This window comes from Peromyscus maniculatus, chromosome 22 (genome assembly GCF_049852395.1).
Source record: "Peromyscus maniculatus bairdii isolate BWxNUB_F1_BW_parent chromosome 22, HU_Pman_BW_mat_3.1, whole genome shotgun sequence".
NCBI lineage: Eukaryota > Metazoa > Chordata > Mammalia > Rodentia > Cricetidae > Peromyscus > Peromyscus maniculatus.
Window position 1 is genome coordinate 51,818,941 of NC_134873.1, and position 19,894 is coordinate 51,838,834.

The 19,894-nt window shown below is 47.1% G+C and overlaps 2 long non-coding RNA genes across 2 annotated transcripts; one reads left to right on the forward strand and one right to left on the reverse strand.

Moving 5' to 3' along the window:
• Positions 1–5,488: 5,488 nt before the first annotated feature.
• Positions 5,489–6,568, reverse strand: LOC121825143 (uncharacterized). Its single transcript, XR_013047230.1, has 2 exons — positions 6,339–6,568; positions 5,489–6,235 (listed from the first exon to the last, which is right to left on the reverse strand). It is a non-coding gene; the product is annotated as an uncharacterized LOC121825143 (long non-coding RNA).
• On the forward strand, positions 5,660–6,837 carry LOC121825142 (uncharacterized). Its single transcript, XR_006067267.2, has 2 exons — positions 5,660–5,984; positions 6,564–6,837. It is a non-coding gene; the product is annotated as an uncharacterized LOC121825142 (long non-coding RNA).
• Positions 6,838–19,894: the final 13,057 nt, after the last annotated feature.

Genomic DNA, 19,894 nt, shown 5'->3' on the forward strand with positions numbered 1-19,894 from the left:
TAGACTACAAGGCTGTCTCACTCGATTAAAGACTGACTGGCTACCAGGATCTGGATTTGGTCCTGAGCTACCCTACAAGACAAGATGATGAGAGAGAATTACCTTAGGGGAAGGTAAATGTACCTCCTGTATGTAAAAGCTGTTTTGTGTTACATTGTTTTCCGTTTTGTTTTGTTTTGTTTTGTTTGAAGACAGGGTTTCTCTGTGTAGCTCTGGCTGTCCTGGAATTCACTCCGGCTTCGAACTCACAGAGATCTGCCTGCCTCTGCTTTCCCAGTGCTGGGATTAAAGGTGTGCACCACCACTACAACCACCACCACCACCACCACCACCACCACCACCACCACCACCACCACCACCACTGCCTGGTGTTATATTGTTTTCCTGTGCCTGTATTATATATGTATGTGTACATGTTTGTAGATGTGTGTGCGTTAGGGAATGTATATGTGTGTGCACGCATGCAGAGGACAGAAGCTGATATTGGGTGTCTTCCCCTATAACTCTCCACTTTATCTTCTGAGGCAAGGTCTCTCACTGAACCTGGTACTCATCGGTTTGGCTAGGCTAGCTGACCAGCAAGCCCTGGGGATCCTCCTGCGTCTGCCTCCCAAGATCTAGGATTGCAGATGCTCTGGCTGTTTACGTGGTTGCTAGGGGTCTGAGATCAGGTCCTCATCGTGGATGCTGGGGGTCTGAGATCAGGTCCTCCTGCTTGTGCTTTCTCCCTGAACCTTCTCTCCAGCCTGCTTTGTTTCTTGGTTTTCTTTTCTTTCTTCCTTCTTTTTTAGGTGTGTGTGTGTGTCTGTGTGTGTGTGTGTGTGTGTTTCCAAGCGCTAGCATACAGTGATCAATTATTGTCACCAAGGATTAATTTTTAAAAATCAGGAATGCCCATGCCTGAGAGGAGAAGGAAGAAGGATTACGAGTTTGCGTCCAATTTGAACTATAGCCAGACCCTGTCTCAATCAATCAATTCATCACTAAATATGTAATAATTTGAATCATTCCACTAGATAAATTTGTTCAGCTACCTCCAGGGAGAGGGTAGGCTATAAATAAAGAGTAACTTTAAAGACTGTGTTCATGTGACGAAGTACAGGAAATGTAGTCAGAGTTTTCTGTCCCACTGGCCACTTCCCAAATAACCACACAGAGACTTATTAATCATAAATGCTTGGCTGATAGCTTAGACTTGTTTTTAGCCAGCTCTTACAACTTAAATTAACCCATTTCTATTCATCAATGTGCTGCCCCCAAGGTTCCTTTACCTCATTATGGACTTCCCATGTTGCTTCTTCCGCATCTGGCTCCCAACTCTCCTGACTCCCCGACTCCGCCCTTTCTTCTTCCCAGCATCCGCTCTGTCCCAAAAATCCTGCCTAGCTGTCAGCCAACCATCTTTTTATTCACAATGAGAGCAACTCATCTTCACAGTGTGCACAAGGATTATTCCACAGCGAGGGAAAGATGTTTGAGGATTTTCTGTTCTTTCTCTCTCGCTCTCCCCTGCCCTTTCCATCCACCTCTCCCCTGTAGTGGGTAGCTGTTCCATTTTAACTACGTGGAGTTGCCTTAATACTACAACCAATACTCCCCTGCCCCCTCCATCCACCTGAACTAGACTAATGGACCTATGGGTTTTTGCTCCTCTTCTGTCACCTGAGCCCCTCCCCCCCAACACATACAACACTGGGTTTGTAGGCACATGTATGACCACATTCAGATTTTTAAAGGGGTGCTGGGGTCTTCAGACTCAGGTCCTCAGACGTGCTCAGCAAGCACTCTTACACACTGAACAATCTCTCCAGTCCCCTATGCCATATCTTGATTGACAAAATTAATTATGATGCAAAACATGTTTCAGCCGACCATGGAAGTACACACCTATAATCCCAGTATTCAGAAGGCAGAGGCGAGAATACAGGGAGTTTGAGGCCAGCCTAGGCTACAGGACCCTGTCTCAAAAACACAGGGCCCAGGGAAAGATAGTTCCTGAACCATCACTCACTCTCTGTTCTCATAACCTGGAATGGTCCAAACTGTGTAAGATCATCCTATTCTTCATTCCACTGAAACCCACCAAAAATTTAAAAAAAAAAATCCTCCCTCATCTTATATAAGGAGGCTGTGAAGAAGTCTTCAGAAACTCTCGGTCCCACCTAGTCCCAGAGTCCAAACAAATCTCTCCCACCCAAGCTCTCGAAGCCCTCAGCCGCTTATAAAATAATCACTCAGAGGCTTAATATTAATTACAAACTGTGTGGCCTATGGCTCAGGTTTCTTGCTAGCTAGCTTGTATAACTTAATTCAGCTCATTACTGTTAATCTATGTATCGCCACGTGTTCCATGGATTTAGCTGTGTCCCGTTACAGGTTGCTCCTTAGAGGATGGGTTGGCGTCTCCCCTGACTCTCCTTTCTTCTCTCACTAGCTCTCTTGGATTTTCCTGCCTGGCTCCATCCTGCCCTGCCCTAGGCCAAGGCAGTTGTATTTATCAGCCAATGGGAGCAACACATATTCACAGCATGCAGAAAGACATCCCACAGCACTTGTGGGAACTAAAAACCTACCTCCTGAGCCTAAGATGTCTTAGAAGCCGACAGAAAGATACAGCTGTTGGGAATCTCTGCTCTGATCTCATGCCTCCCATTCCAGACTCCACCTCTCAGAAAGCCCACCAAGGGTCAGCTCCTCCCCAGGGCCTGCCCAAGACCACTCCTACAGTGTATTTAAGACCTGGTCACCAGACCTGCCATGTGTTTTTCTCTCCCTCCTTTCCCAGAGTCACCTGGGAATTGCTTTGCTCTGTTTATTAACTCTGGTCATTTTAAATTCGGTTTCATTTGGCTTATTGTGTCTGTGGAGGATACCCAGTAACCAGGATCCAATACTTATCAATAATGTATGCAGCAGCAGGGATGTGGGGAGGGGGTCCAAGCAAGATAAGATAGAAACATCACTGTCACAGTTGTCCTCTGTAAATGGTTTCTGCAAGCCAGGTTATGCGAGCCAAGTGGAAAGCCAAACACAGGCAACAGCTGTGAGGATGTCTCTGTAGACAGGGAGCTGGGTGTGGTCACCCCCGAAGCCGACTTCCACCCCACCCTATGAGCCAGTGACCGGGCTGAGAAGAAAACTTCCCATATTGCATTCCAACCCTCCCTCCTGGGCTTTGTGACCCTGTTAGAGACTGGTTGTAAGCTACACGATAGTACTGCACAGTCCTCTTTCAACAGTGTTTCCCTGGAGACGCTAAGCTTCTGAGAATGCCACGTCCAGACAGCCAAGATGCAGGAAAGACTTTCAATGGCCACTCAGTCCTGACCATAGCCAAAGATTATGAGGCATGAGTCAATGTTACTATCAGCACTGAAGGGCTGAATGGAAGCAAATGGCTTATATGGGTCTTTCCTACATTGCATAAGTCTGGAGCCATCCCTTTTCCCCTCCACAACTTCCTAGGAGCCCCGAGGACTGCACCATGGAGCAGAGGACCTCTGTCACTCAGTTCCCCATCCTTTTCTTGGAAACTCTGGTGGCTCCGTCCTCCAGAAAGAATCCATCAAGTTCTTCTTTGTTGAAATCATCCTGCAAAAGCTCCCATTCTCAAATTCCCCACGTTAGGACCTCTGCTTCTCCACGTAACTGATTCAAGAACGGATCAGATACCGACTTTTGTTTTCCTTTCTCTCTTAGCTTTTTAAATCATGAAAAAATTTCAGACCCACCCAATGAGAGAGAAATATACACACATGAGTCAGTTCTCTTCTTCGACTCTGTGGGTACCAGGGATCAAACTCAGGTCATCAAGGATGTTGGCAATTACCTTGACCCACTGAACCATCTCTCCATCGCTTAACTGAACTTTCTTTCTTTCTTTTTCTTTTTTTTTTTTTTTTTTTTTTTTTTGGTTTCTCAAGAGAGGGTTTTGTGTGTGTGTGTGTGTGTGTGTGTGTGTGTGTGTGTGTGTGTGTGTGTGTGTGTTTAGCCCTGGCTGTCCTGGAACTCACTTGGTAGATCAGACTGTCCTTGAACTCATAGAGATCCACCTGCCTCTGCCTCTCAAGTGCTGGAATTAAAGGCGTGTGCCGCCACTGCCCAGTCCTTAACTGAACTTTTAAGAAGCATACCACGCAGGGCGGTGGTGGCGCACGCCTTTAATCCCAGCACTCGGGAGGCAGAGGCAGGCGGATCTCTGTGAGTTCGAGGCCAGCCTGGGCTACCAAGTGAGTCCCAGGAAAGGCGCAAAGCTGCACAGAGAAATCCTGTCTCAAAAAACCAAAAAAAAAAAAAAAAGCATACCACAAATACAGCATCATTTCATTCACAAGCACTTCACATCTCCAATTAATAAGGACTTTTTTTTTTTTTTTTGGCTCTAACAATCTCAGCAGGAACTATTTACTTAGTAGCAACTGGTTATCTATATATTAATTCAATGAACCATGGAAACGCTTTATACTTTTTATTTCATGAAATTTCAGTCAACAGAGCAACACTTGGGCTCATAAACTCCCCTAGGAAAAAGTCAGAAATGTCCTGGCCTTAAGAATATTTCCATTTGCATTTTCCTAATGAAGAGGAGCTTGGGCAACCCAGAGTAAGCGGTGGATGGGAAGGAAGCTGGCAGAGCTTGGAGGGAGAGGTGAAGGACAGGCATGGGAGAGGCTGGTTTTGCTTCACTCTCCTTGGGATCCTCAGGATACTTAAAAAGGGGATTGCCTGCCAGGCGGTGGTGGCACACGCCTTTGATCCCAGCACTCGGGAGGCAGAGGCAAGCAGATCTCCGTGAGTTCGAGGCCAGCCTGGGCTACAAAGCAAGTTCCAAGACAGGCTCCAAAGCTACACAGAGAAACCCTGTCTCGAAAAACAAACAAAAAAGGGCATTGCCATCACTTGCCCATCTACTTTTCTTAACTACTTTATCAGTTAAAGGACTATTGTCAAGCTCCAGGTAAAGGTTGTGCCTTAAAGATAGAACCTGTTCTTCAGAGCATTTTGGAAAATCCAGTGTCTGTGTCCATGCATTGAACCGACAGGAACTGACCTTCACACACAGTAATCACGGTGAAGGGCTTTTATTTTTTATTTTATTTTTTTCTGGATACTCTTCTTTTGCAGTTTCACACTTAATCTGCACACCCAGGCTCAGGGGAACTCAGAGCAGGGCAGATTTACCTCAGTAAAAGTGGGGCTTCAAGGGCTGAAGAGATGACTTAGGGGGTAAAGGTGCCTGGCCACACAAGCCTTGGGACCTGAGTTCAAACCCTGGAACCTGGCACTGTAGGAGGTGATGGCTGACTCCACGTGGCTCCACAGAGTGGTCCTCTGATCTCCACCACACTTGCACAGTGGCACTCACACACACACATGCGCACTCACACACGCTCAAAAATGATAATACAGTTGTTGGTTTTTTTTGTTTTTTTTTTTTTTTTGTGTGTGTGTGTGTGTGTGTGTGTGTGTGTGTGTGTGTGTGTGTGTGTGTTTTAAGTGAGAGGTTATGCGCACAGCCTGCAGAAGGCCTTTCCCTCAAGGACCCGGCTAATAACCCAACCCGAGTCACCAAAATCTTACATAGACTTCAGGCCACCACCTGTGGCCAGGTCTGCTGACCCAGATCCTCCACCACTTGACGGCCACAAGGTAGGGTGGACTTGCCCTTCGCTGACTCCTGTTCTTTCTTGCTATCGCCTTCTTCTTCCGGGTTCTCTTCCCTTTATGCAAAAGTGTGCCCGGGGTTAGGCCACTCATACAAAGGAGCCGCCAGGAGCTGTAGTTGTGGGGGAGGGCTATGCATAACAAGATCGACACAGGCTGATAAGCCGGCCAGCACGACACCGACACCCAGCCCTTGCTAAGACAAGCTCAGGTCCTTCTGCTTTGCCTCCTCCACTGGAAACATGCTTGGGGTGTCTTCATGGTTTATTCCTCTGCCCACTCGGCTCTTCTCGGGGCTCTTCAAGGCACTCGGTTACGAGGTAGGGCTTCCCTGACTATCTGGCATCAGCCAACAGTCCATTGCCCCTGCCCAGCCCCTTATTCTGCCCGGTCTGTCTCTATACCTCTTATCACACATTTGTTATCGGTCGCCACGCCGTACCCCACCCACCCAACACACACCCAGAGTGGGATGTACACACCAAGCATTCTTGGGCAACGTGGAAGGTCTCCTGCAGAATGAAGCCTTCCTTTTCTTCTGCCAGACAAGGTCACCAATCACAGAACACTCCTTTGAGGGAGAAGGGGGCACGTTAGTGAATTCACGGGGAGAAGCAGATCAACCTTCCAGAGCCAGTGTTTGCCTCCCAGCCCAGCTGTTCTAATAGCAATACCTCTTTTTCGAAACCTCTGTCCCCTAAGAAGGCAGCGGAACGTGTGTCATTTGTCTCTGAACTTTGTCCCAACCCTGCAGGGATCTATGTGACTCTTTCCAACCCCTTTGGCGTTGACGGACGTTCAGGCACGTAGGCTTTCAGAGGAACCCATCCCTCTGGAGCCGCACCACAGAAAGGTGTTCCTTCAACAACACAAAGATTTATTACTTTCTTCCCCCACAGAAAAACCACAGGAATATTTCCTTCTTGACTGCAGCAGCGAGGTCCAAGTTTCATTAAAGAACCGGCCAGATACTTCCTCCTCAGTGCCGTGGGAAGACTTCACAACAGAGAGTGTTTGAAACTTTACCTCTGCACACCTGCCTCATAACCTTACTCTCTTCCAGCGGGTCTTCTTCTGTTTCCCCAGGGTCAGGGCTTTGTGGCTGCCGACCCAGGCAGCTGGGGCTCTGGGTCCCCCTCTCCATTAATAAATGATGATTTTAATTCAATTGCACACCTGCCAGAAAGCAGGCCTGGCGATTCACAAATTGGCTGGAGTTTTTTGTGGTTGTGGTGGTGGTGTTTTGGGTTTTTTTTGTTTTTAATTTTTACGTGTTGTGGCAGGCGGTGGCTAACGCCTTTAATCTCAGCACCCGGAAGGCAGAGACAGGCAGATCTCTATGAGTTCCAGGACAGCTGGGGGCTGCTACGTAAAGAAACCCTGTCTCGAAAAACCAACCAACCAACCGACAAAACAAAACAAAAAACATATTGCATGCATACGGAAGTCAGAGGACAACTTTGTGGAATTGGTTCTCTCCTACTCCCCTCCCCCCCCAACCCCCCCCCCCCCCCCCGGCCCCTGGGCATTGTACTCAGGTCATCCGGTGTGTGTGGCAAGCCACAGAACCAAATGGCTGGCGCTTAGCTCAAGTATTACACCAATGTGTCTGCTGCCTGGACGGACAGCGGGGTCTGCCTTTCCGCGTCTGCAGCCTCACGTCTCCTTCTTCCAGTGTATTTGCAGAAGGGGAGTTGGTTTTCCATTTGCCGAGCCAGTCCCCACTAGCCTGTTTCTCTGCTTCTTCCACCTGCTCCTAATCGGCACAGCTAGGTACTGTGGACTCTGGCCTATGACTCAGTCCTGCCACCCTCCCTAGAGGTGACACTGATGGTGGCCTCAGGGCTGTAGTAGACAGAATAATGATCCCCAAGAAAGCCTACATCCTGGAACCTGTGAGTCTGTTTCCTTAAATGGACAGATACAATTGAGTTAAGGTCCTGGAGATGGAGAGATTACCCTGGATTAGCCCAGGATGGAATGGAAGGTCCTCATATGGGAAGGAGAGCAGGAAAGTCAGAATGGGAGGAAGGATGGCAGTGAAATTGGAGGGGCCGAGGAATGCAGACAGTCTTTGCAGTCTGAAAAAGATCAAGAGACTATTTGCCCCTGGGTTGGAACCTCCCAAAGAATTCTGCCCCTACTGGTGCCTCCATTTCAGGTTTTAAGACTCCTAGATAAGGAAACTATTTACAAATGTGGTGTTTTCGGTCACCAACAAGAGTGTGTTAGGTCCCCTGGCACTGGTGTTACAGGTAGTTGTGAGCCTCCATGTGAGTGCTGGGAACCAAACTCTGGTCCTCTGTAAGAGCAGCAAGTGCTCGTAACCACTTAAGCCAGCCCTGTTTGTTTGTTTGTTTGTTTGTTTGAGACAAGGTTTTCCGCAGGCCAGATTAACTTTGAACTCAGATATGTACCTGAGGATGACCTTGAACTATTGATCCTCCTACCTCTGAATGCTAGTATTACAGACATGCCCTAGCCTGCCTGGCTTTATTAGGTGCTGGGAATTGACCTCCAGAGAGTTGTGCAAGGGAGAGAAGCACTCTTCCAACTGAACTGCATCCTTAGTCCCTTGTTAATTCTGTTTGTTTGTGGGGGTTTGCTTTGCTTTGTTTTTTGTTTTGTTTTGCGTTTGTTTTTGTTTGTTTTGTTTTCAGACTGGCTATGTGGATCTTCCTGGCCTAGAATTCACTACGTAGAGAGGCTGTCCTTGAACTTAAGTCTCCTGAGTTCCGGGATCATAGGCATATACTATCCAAGTCAGGTAGTACCTTTTTAAAACAAAACAAACAACACCACTATTTATTTACTTGCCAGGAAGTAGCACACTCTGGCCACGGCAAGAATGTGGAGGTCATAGGTCAAGGAGTCAGGTCTCTCCTCCCAGGTGGGTCCCAGGGATAGAACTCAGACAAGTCAAGCTTGGAGGCAAACACCTTTATCCGATGGGCCAACGAGATGGCCTAAGAACCTCTTCGTTATCGCTTACAAATGATCCTTTCCTCCTCATCATGGTTTTTTCCCTAACCACGAGCAAGGGTAATCCTGGTCCAGCACAGGCACCTGGAGCTAATTACTTCAACTAAAACAACCTCCTCCAACTCTGGGCATTGAGGAATTTCACAAGGAAGAATTGTTGGCTGCAGAGTCCAATTAAGCTCACCGCCATTCACTACACAATGCTGGCTGCAGAGTAATTATTGTAATATAAATAATGATACTTTTTGTATGTGTTTGCTGGGTGCCAGGAACTTCACTAAATGTGTTACCTTAGTTCATTGAAGCTTTACCCATGAGGTTGGGACTGTTATTATCCACATTTTACAGATGAAGAGATTGAGGTAATGGGGGATTAAGGAAACTATTTGAAGATCATACTGTTCATAAGTGGTGAAGTCAGGGCTGTCAAGGGTTGTCTGACAGACAGCCACGCCCTCGCCTCCACTGCTGGCCTGCTCCCAGTGTTTGAATGATAAAAGGCTTTCAAGTGTAATATGTTGGGTTTCCGTTCCCATTTTAAAGGCTCATGACCAATTTGACAACTGTGGGAATTACAGATACCTCCCACACCCCCCACTCCCTCCTGAGACAGAGTTGCCCTATGTAGCCCTGGTTGTCCTGAAACTCACTCTGTAGACCAGGATGGCCTCGATCTCACAGAGATCTGCCTGCCTCTGCTCCCGAGTGCTAGGATCAAAAGTGTGTGCCACCACCACCCAGCTAACAGATTGATTAAAAAAAAAAAAAAAAAGCTAAAAAGCTGGGAAGCAGTGTGTGTGTGTGTGTGTGTGTGTGTGTGTGTGTGTGTGTGTGTGTGTTACTTGCATCTAATTGATTGAGATGATAAATTTGGAGATTTGTGGTTTGTAGAGACCAGTGGCAACATTTATTCTGAAAGTGTCAAGGACTGCCACCTCCATTTATAAGTCTTTAATAAATGAGAGTCTAAAATACTCTAACTAGAATCCCAGGAGAGACTACAAGCCAAGAATTCCTGGCTTACAAAATAATGGGGGCCGATTCTTCCCAAGTTACCACGCACAGAAGCAACACTTGGCAGAATCTGAAACAAAGGATTTTGATCCTGTTCCTACCAGTGCTTCCAGAGAAGGAAGCAAAACAAAAACTAAACAAAACTGGTAGCTGTATCTATACCGAGCACCTGGGCCCCAGTGGGAGAGAATCCCACCCAGCTCTCTGCCCAGGAAACTCAGCCCCAAATACCCACGTGCAGGGTAGGATATTTCTACCCTTACTTATTTTCTTTTCTGCAGTTCTATTTCTGGGGGGGAGAATTTCCACATATAACTCAGCTGCTGCCCTGACACCATCTTCATTGAGTAATTCATGGTGATGTCAGACCAGCCAGGCGCTAAGGGAAGCCCTGCTTTTATGGGTTGGCTCTTAATTTAGGAATTTTTATTTTTTGACTCTTCCCTCCTCCCTTTTTTTTTTTCCCTGCTGGACGGCACTGCTTTTGAGGCAAGATGCCTGAGTGGTGAAGTGTTGCTTGCTTTTGAGAAAAGGAATTCCTGCTGGTTGAGAGGCAAATGGTTGAGTGAAGGCAAAATGTGGGCCTTTAATAGAACATCTTAATTGGAGAGCTGGCTCAGGAGGAAGGATGTGTGGGCCCGCTGTGGGCTCAGTGGCTCCTGGTACAGGCCGGGGCTGTGATGACAAGATGGGCTGGGGACACTGGGTGTCACAGCCACTCCCCGGAGCCTGCAGAGCCACCCGCCTCCTCCCTGGCACCTGAGGAGCTGCATCTAACCCACGCGGCCACCTTTCTCCCTTACTCCTCAGCTGCGAGAGACAGCGAAGGCGAGTTTGGCAAAATTCCCCCGTAAAAGTCTAATCCAAACATCATGTCCGCTGAGCTCAGCGGGGTGACTCATGCGCAGTGATGTGTGAGGCCAGCAAGCAGAGATTAGGATCTGGCCCGGCCCGCCAGCCTGCCCTGCACTTCCTTTGATCAGCTCTGATGGGTTTTAATTCTGCAGAAGTAACTTCCTGCCAGAGGCAAACAGCTTTCGGTGGAGGCCGGAGCCGCGTCTACACTGACCTACTTGTCAGAGGCCAAGCAGGCGTGTGCTGATGGCAGAGGGATGACATCCTGGCTCCCATCCCGCCCAGAGCTGAGAGGAGAGCCTCTCTCTCGCTGAGGTGCCCATGGTGACATCAGAAGCTTGTCCCTTGGCCAACACTAGCAAAGCCTTGGGTTTCGGCAGCCTGGGCTTGGAACCTGCTGCTGGCATTGGTTAAAATCACTAGGTAATAAAGAAAACGCCACTCTCTAGGAGGTTTTTAGTTTTTTTTTTTTTAAGCTGGGACATCTCCAGTGTCTGGCACAAAATGAAGCTCTCTCTGGGTTCTTCAGAAATACCATTTCACATCTGTTTTGCTCAACACATTCGGAGTATATTACTTTCTGGAATCATGCTCTCTCCCTGCTTGGTCGGAATGTGCTTGCCTCTCCATTCTTCCAAATCCCCTCAATCAACGCTGCCAAGCAGAGCACCTGACATCGGGGCGTGGGCTCCCCCCCCCAATCCCTTCCCTCCCAACTCCTCCCACCCCCCAAACTCTGCCTTCACTGGCTCATTCTCTCCTGCCTCTCTCCTCTCAGCCAGCACAGCAGTGAATCTCTAACTCAGGCGGGCGGTGTGCGCGAGAACCTCCCTGGGAAGGGGCGTGGCTTAAAAAAATCCCCATGCTCACACTCCACCCCAGAAGAATCTGGCGTCCATATTGTCTCAAGCTCGCATTGTGCAGTCAGAGAGGTAGGAATCGTGGCGATCTAAGGGCACGTGGTATCAGCCATCTGCCTGAAGAATGGTCCTTTCATATCTCCTGCCCAACCTCTCAGCTCCATTCTGTGTTTGGGGCTTCGGGGTAAATACTTTAGCTAAGTTAAGGTAAAATAGTGTCTGGATAGAATAGCTTATATATTGGAAATTCGTTCATCTAAAGGTAAAATAGTGTCTGGATAGAATAGCTTATATATTGGAAATTCGTTCATCTAGAGTTTGAATATGAAATGCGCCCCACCCGCTGGTCTCTATGTTTGAACATTTGGTCCCCCGCTGATGGCACTGTTCTGGGAATTTGTAGAACCTTTGTGATATAGGGCTTTCCTGGTGGATTTAGGCGACCAGGGACAGGGCTTGAAGGCTGTACTCCAGTCCTGCTTGTGGCCCTCCTCCCTACTTCCCGATCAGCCACAGTGTGAACAAGAGCCTGCTGCAAGCTCTCATCAACCTGGATTGGCTATACCTTCCACACTGGGAAAGACTGATATCCCCGAAAGCCTGAGCTCAGGTCAGTCCCTTCCGTCCGTGTTTCTGTCAAGTATTGTCACCACAATGAGGATACCTGGAATGCACAAGGCTCTGGGTTTGATTGTCTATTAACCTCCACCACCACCACCACCCCAGAAAAAGAATACTCAGAGAATGAAGAAGATAGCATGCATCAGCCCGGCATGGTGGTGCATGCTGGCAATCCAAGCACTTGGAAGGGATAGGCGGGGGATCAAGAGTCCAATGTCATCCTCGGCTACATTGAATTTTAGACCAGCCTACGCTATCCGAAGCCCTGTCTCCAAATAAAAGTTCATTTGTTTCAGGGTTATGGATGCTGGGTAGTCCCAGATGAAGGATCTGCATCTGATCAGGCTTCCCTACCCTGTAATGGCAGGGCAGAAGGTACCACATAGAGGAAGGGAGGGAGACTGAGAACTCTTTTGGCTTTCTGAGACAGGGTTTCTCTGTGTCGCCCTGGCTGCTGTCCCGGAACTCTCTGTAGCCCAGGCTGACCTCGAATTCAGAGATCCTCCTGCCTCTGTCTCCCAAGTCATGGAATTAAAGGCATGCACCACCACTGCCCGGGAACTCATTCCTTTTTCAGTAAAATACTCTCAAGAAATGAAGCCATGACCATGCTGACATCATTCACATAAACTCACATTTCTTAAAGGTCCACTTCTCAACATTGCCGCAACAGGGATTAAACTTTCCACACATTAACTCTGAGAGGACACATTAAAACCAGAGTAATCTGAAAGTTCCAGTTGTAGACAGATGGGGGGGGGGGAAGCTAGAGAGGAGACTCTCTGATAGCTCATGGAATGGCAAGTGTTGTGTGATATTTTATTTGTGTTCTGACATATAAAGCTTGCCTAGAGATCAGAGGGTGGAGCTAGTCACTAGTTAACCATAGAGGCCAAGTGGTGGTGGTGGTGGTGGTGGTGGTGGTGGTGGCGGCGGCGGCGGCGGCGGCACACACCTTTAATCCCAGCACTCGGGAGGTGGAGAAATGAAGTGATAAGGCACGACAGAGACAGGATCTCAGCCTTTTGGTTGGAGGATCCGGAGAGGTAAGAAGTCACTGGTGGCTGCTCCTCTGATTCTCTGGTCTTTCAGGTTATTACCCTGATATTTGACTCCTGGTTTTTATTGATAAGACTAATTAGGATCACACTTCAACAGAGGTCACCTCTGTGGACATGCAGCCACCCACACTCCTTAGGGCCATAGGAGAAAAACATGTAGTCATTTGAGATTGTCCAGTTTCAATGAAGAACTGTCCCATCTGAAATGCCTGCATCAGTCCTACCCATGAGTCACCACCTGATGATGAAGGAGCATCCTCACACAGGCAATAGCTACACAAAGGAGCCCAGAAATTGCCCCCAGTAATAGATCCAACCAGATAAAGTTTTTGTCTTTCTATGGTCCAAATCAAACTGCATAGCAAGTCCATCGAAATTAACCCCTGAAGTTAAGCAAGGCTTCAAGTCTTCTCTAAGCACCACCATCTCCTTCTAGAAGCCTTCTTTGACTGTCCACTCTTCATGGACCTATCATCCCAATCCTTAAAATCCCATTGCTTCTCTTTTAATACTTGCATACAGTCTGCTAATAATTCTGTGTATGCTGGTCTGTGAGTTCAGCTCTCCAACTAGTCTGGGTACGTAAGTAGAGTGCATTCAAGTTCCAGGTGATCTTGGTCAAGTTCCAGATTTGTTGGTTATTTTGGTGACTATCATACTGCTTGTTTCCTTGCTTTTTTTTTTTTTTGTTTTTATTATTATTATTAGCTTATGTGTGCATGTGTGTCTTTGTGGCACATGCCACAGGCTATGTGTGGTCAGAGAACAACTTCATACAGTCAATTTTTCCCTTCCACCTTTGAGCATGTTCTGGGGACAGAACTCGGGTCCTCAGGCTTTCAAAGCAAGCCCTCTCTCCCATCATCTCCATCATGGCCCACTGCTTGTTTCTTTTAAAAAAAAAAATATATATATATATATATATATATATATATATATATATGGTGTGGATCAAATGAAATATGCAACTGGTTAAGACAGTTAAAGATAAAAACTAAGGGAGGTAGTGGCAGGCAGATCTCTGTGAGTTCGAGGCCAGCCTGGTCTACAGAGTGAGTTCCAGGAAAGGCGCAAAGCTACACAGAGAAACCCTGTCTCGAAAAACCAAAAAAAAAAAAAAAAGATAAAAGGCAAGATGAGGAACCATATAAAGGAAGGCAAAGAGACTGAGAGTCCAGATAAATTTATGAATGGATTCTAACTTGAAGTCTGGGCAACTTGACAGTTAAATAAAAACCGGAAACACCCGTGGTTATGTCATTCTTGCTGTCTGAAGAGAGGAAGCAAGATCAGCTCCTGAGGAAATGTAATCTTTTCCCTCCTGTTAAAACTCTGAATGAAATGTATCAAACCCTAAAAGTCAAGACTGAGCAAAAGCAGACCATGTCTTCAGGTGAGTTTTCAGAAACACTGAAAAGTGGATCTGGGGCCGGCAAGATGGACTGGCAGGTTTGGTCCTTTGCCATCAAGCCTGGCTATTTTGAGTTCAATTCCTCAGCACCCACATGGTGGAAAAACCAATACAGGCTGTGGTACTTGTGTGCATACACACACTATAATAAATAAAAATGCAAAAAAAAAAAAAAAAGTGGGATTTGTTTTTCTCTTGATTTTTTTGGGGTCGGGGGTCGGGTGGGGCAACCTGGTTTCTCTGTGCAACTGTCCTAACTGTCCTAGAAATTGCTCTGTAGACCAGGCTGGCCTTGAATCCACAGAGATCCACCTGCCTCTGAGTGCTGGGATCAAAGGCGTGCACCACCACCACAACTAGCTCCTGATTCTTTCTTTCTTTCTTTCTTTCTTTCTTTCTTTCTTTCTTTCTTTCTTTCTTTCTTTCTTTCTTTCTTTCTTTCTTTCTTTCTTTCTTTCTTTCTCTCTCTCTCTCTCTCTCTCTCTTTCTTTCTTTCTTTCTTTCTTTCTTTTTAAATACTTATTTATTCTTATTTTATGTATATTGATATTTTGCCTGTGTGAGGGTGTCAGGTCTTGGAGTTACAGACAGATGTGAGCTGCCATGTGGGTGCTGGGGATTGAACCTGGGTCCTCTGGAAGAGCAGTCAGTGCTCTTAACCACTGAGTCATCTCTCCAGCCCCCTTCTGATTATTTCTTATGTCTACCTTCTAAGAGATTCAGACCGACAACCTTGAACTTTGGCTCACTGAAGGCATTTTTATTTGTTGTAACTTATATCTAAAGGTGACCTCCAACTTACCGTGTAGCCAAGGCAGACCTTGAACTCCAGATCTTCCCACCTCTACTTAATTACATGCCTATTTTTTATTTATTTATTTATTTATTTATTTATTTTAAATTCGGAGCTGAGAACTGAACCCAGGGCCTTGTGCTTGCACTCTACTACTGAGCTAAATCCCCAACACCCCCCCACCCCACCCCCACCCCCCGATTACAGGCCTATTGAACTAGGCTAAAATATTATGAACGTATCAACTTCTTTTCTTTTTTTCTGGTTTTTCAAAACAAGTTTCTCTGTGTAGCCCTGCCTGTCCTGGAACTCACTCTGTAGACCAGGTTGGCCTCGACCTCAGAGATCCACCTGCCTCTGCTTCCGGTTTGCTAGAATTAAAGGCACGAGCCACCACAGCCCCACTGCCCAGCTAATTGTATCAGTTTCTAAGGACATTGTTTTTAAAAGGTTTGCTCAAATTTTAATCATCCAGAGCTTTTTTTTTTAAATTGCATTTTTTCTTTATTGACTTTCTATCCCTGTGTGCACGTGTATGCCGCAGCACTTGGGTGGAGGTCAGAGGACAAGCTGTGGGAGTCTGTTCTCTCCTACAGTGAGGGTTGCTGAGATGGGTCTCAGCTTAGGTGACTTTCCCTGAGCCATCACGCCAGCCTGTCAACTGCCCAGAGTGTAAGGAAAGCTTGGGTATGTGCCTCTTGGGATGAGGAAAAGGTGGGCTATGGGGGGGGGGGTCTGTTTACGCTGAAGGGAAAGGGGAAAAATGGGAATGGGCCATCCCACTTGCCATCCTGTTCTTCTTCCTAAGAACCAGACAGAATTATCCACTCACCTCAGAGGCCGCTTCCCCAGGAAAGACATAAAGGGAAACAGTGTGTCACCAAGGACCCACCCCAGGGTAGCATCCTGAGAATGACTGGAGGCTGACTGCCTGTGGATCATCCTTTAATGAGTACTACACTTCTGCTTAGTTGGTCTCGCTCCCAAAAGCCAAGTAACAAATAATTAGATGACTCAAAAAAAGACTTTCCATTTTTGGTTTTATTTGGGGCCTTTAAAACAAAAGAATGAAAAGAAAATCGCATGGATAGGAGATTGGGGAAAAAAAGTTACAGATTATTGTTTTTTAATCCCTTCTAGACAATATCATTGAGGAAATTGGCTCAGCCAGGGGCTCTGAGGCCCAGGAGCAATGAATGACTTAAGTCCATCCATCCCCATCTCAGTCACCAGTGTGGAGTGGCCAAGAGCGGTAAGCTCCACTAACCACCAAAGATCCCGGTCCGTAGATTATCAACGGTCTAAGCTGCGGGCCTGAGATGAGAGGTCAAGGCCAAAGGAACAAGGCCAGACACAGGCTTTGGCTTTTTTGGTATTTGGATGGCAGCAGTTTCCATGTGCTTCCTGCTGGGGTGGGAAGGATAGAGCAAGCAGGGCCGGTTCCTGTTCGGGTCAGGAGCATCTGAGCCTCCCTGTCCTTGCTTCTCTGGGGCTGGGAGAGGGTTCTTGCAGGAGAAAGGAGCAAAGCGGGGTTTCATCTCCCCTCTTCTAGGAAGACAGCCTTCCCTTGATGCCTAGTGAGGTTACACCTGGGTCAACAGGAACTTGGTTTAGTGCTAGAATATGTGCACTGGACTCATTTCCAGTTCTCTAGCAAGCCAGCACCAGGGACCCAGGCCCCCTGCATTCCTGGAATTAGGGGAAGGGGATTTAACAGGCCTGTGCTGGCTTCTCTGCTCTGAACTCCCTCCAAGCCCTGATTAGAACATTTGCCAGTTTATGACTCTTAATAATCTAAGAAAGAATCCCAGCCAAGATACAGAATTGGACTAGATGTCTGCCAACAGAATAGATGAAGAAAATGTGGACAGGGCAGGTGAGATAGCTCAGCACTCCTGCCAAGCCTGATGACCTGTGTTCTGGCTCCAGGATCCACACAGTGAGAGGAGAGAACTGGCTCCCACAAATTGTCCTCTGGCTCCCACACAGGTACCATAGGGCATGTGGTACCCCATTGCTGTGCGATATTCTGTATGCTGTGAATGTGTGTTGCTCTGATTGGTTGATAAATAAAATGCTGATTGACCAGTAGCCAGGCAGGAAGTATAGGCGGGCAAGCAGATGAGAAGAATTGTGGGAAGAGGAAGGCTGAGTCAGGAGACACCAGCCTGCTGTCCAGGGAGCAGCATGCAATGGCACACAGGTAAAGCCACAGAACATGTGCCAACATATAGATTAACAGAAATGGGCTGAGTTTAAGTGTAAGAGCTAGTCAGTAGTTAGCCTGAGCTAATGGCTGAGCAGTTTTAATTAATATAAACCTCTGTGTGTTTACTTGGGTCTGAACAGCTTTGGACCAGGCAGGACACAGGAAAACTTCAGCTACACTCCACCCCCACACCTCTCCTCTTGTAGAGGACGTCAGTTTGGTGATTAGCACCCACACTGGGCAGTTTACAACCACCTGTGAGTCCAGCTCCAGGGCCTCCAACATCCTCTTCTGGTCTCAGGCACACACACACACACACACACACACACACACACACACACACACACGCCCATGCACACACAAGGATGAGCACACCAAATATAAACAATAAAAATATACCTTTTTAAACCCCCCAATAAATAAATTAATCAATGTAGAGGGGGACAACTATTTGAGGGAAGGATGTGATGTGGGGGGAAAGATAAGACAATGGAAGGGTGATCATGTGCAATGGAAAAGTACAACAAAAAGTCGCAATGAAACCCATATTATACCTGCAAATAATAAAATAATAAATGCAAAGAGCCTCAAGGCCGGGAGTGTCCTTCAGTAGGAATGCTTCGTCATAGTGTGCACAAAGCACTGGATTCTATCCTCAGCATCAGGATGAAGCCCCCACATGTTGGATGTGCTTTCTCTGGTTTCCTTTACCAAAAGGATCCGGGTGGATAGGCAAGACTTGGTCAAACTGGTATACCTGCTGCCGGTACAGTTGGAGATGATCAGCACCATCAAATAGAAAACATGGAGACTCTTTAAGGGCAGCGGTGTTCGTGGTGACATCCACCGAATCTGGGAGCAGAGCACCGTACCAGCCAACACCAGTCACTGTGGAATGTGATGTCTCTTGTCCTCTCTCTTCTGTAACCATATCTAGTGGCCTTGGCTGTGATCCAGGACAGCTAAAGCTACACAGAGAAACTCTGTCTCAAAAAAAAGAAAGAAAAAACAAACCCAAACACACACACACACACACACACACACACACACACACACACACACACACACACACATAACATTGAGGCAGATGGATCTCTGAGTTTGAGGCTATCCTGGGCTACAAAGTGAGTTCCAGGACAGCCAAGCTACACAGAGAAACCCTGTCTGAAAAATAACAACAACAACAATAATAATAATGGTAATACTATCTCTAACATGGTTATAACATGATCATGATTGTTCATGGTGTTTAAAGATCATGAAAGCCTGGAGCAAGTTTCCCTTGTCTTCCTGAGCGCCTAGGTCATTTGAGAGATGTAGTAAAGAAGGCAGAAGGGCGGTGATTCAGGGAGGAGAAACTTAATATAGCCTCAACGTCTCTTTATAAAAAGAATTGTCTCGGCTACGTGAGAGCTAAAGCTTAAGGCCTGTGCACAGAGCCAGCGCCTCAGATTTGCAGGTGCTGATTGAGGAGCCGGAGCCTGAAGCTTTAGCCATCAGACAGTCAACAGGAGAGAGGCTGCACTCCCAAGTCGGCAGGGCTGACTTGGGTCCAGCCCAGACAGCTTGCCAGTCCATTTCTTCTTGGAAGGGGGACCCAAGAATGCCTGCAAGCTGAATCGAGATGCTCTCCAAAAAGCATTTGAATCCGTTTCAAAGGTGTTGGCAGACTGCGAAGAGGCCGTCTGCGTCTAGAAAGCCAAGCACACAGTTCCAGCTACCTTGACCATCGGAGTATCAGCGCACCACTGTAGTAAGCCTGCTTTAAAGGAACACCCTTGGGGGTTGGGGATTTAGCTCAGTGGTAGAGCCCTTGCCTAGCAAGGGCAAGGCCCTGGGTTCGGTCCTCAGCTCTAGGAGAAAAAAAGAAAAAAAAGGAACACCCTTGGAATTTGCTTTATTTTTCAGGGGGAGGACAGTATCTTGCTCTATCTATAGCTCCAAATGGACCAAACTCCTGATCCTGCCTCCACCTCCTGGATGCTAGGATAACAGTGGTGTGCTTATTAGGATCTGGGTTCTCAAGCATGCCTTTGTTATAAACTGAGACAGATGTTAATCTCTCTCTCTCTCTCTCTCTCTCTCTCTCTCTCTCTCTCTCTCTCTTTCAAAACGGGATTTCTCTGTGTAGCCCTGGCTGTCCTGAAACTCGGTTTATAGACCAGGCTGGCTTTGAATTCAGAGATCTATCTGCCTCTGTCTCCTGAGTATTAAAGAAGTTTACACCATCACACCTGGTTTGGGCACTAATTCTTGTTTAAAAGATTAGGTCGTGAAAATCTAAATTTTTTATTTGTATGTGTGCATATGTGAAAGTCTACTGTGTGGGCTCTGGGAGTTGAACTCAGGTCCCCAGTCTTGGTTGCAAAGGCCTCTTTTATCCATCCAGCCACCTCACCAGCCTGCAACTAGCTTTTGTAAGTT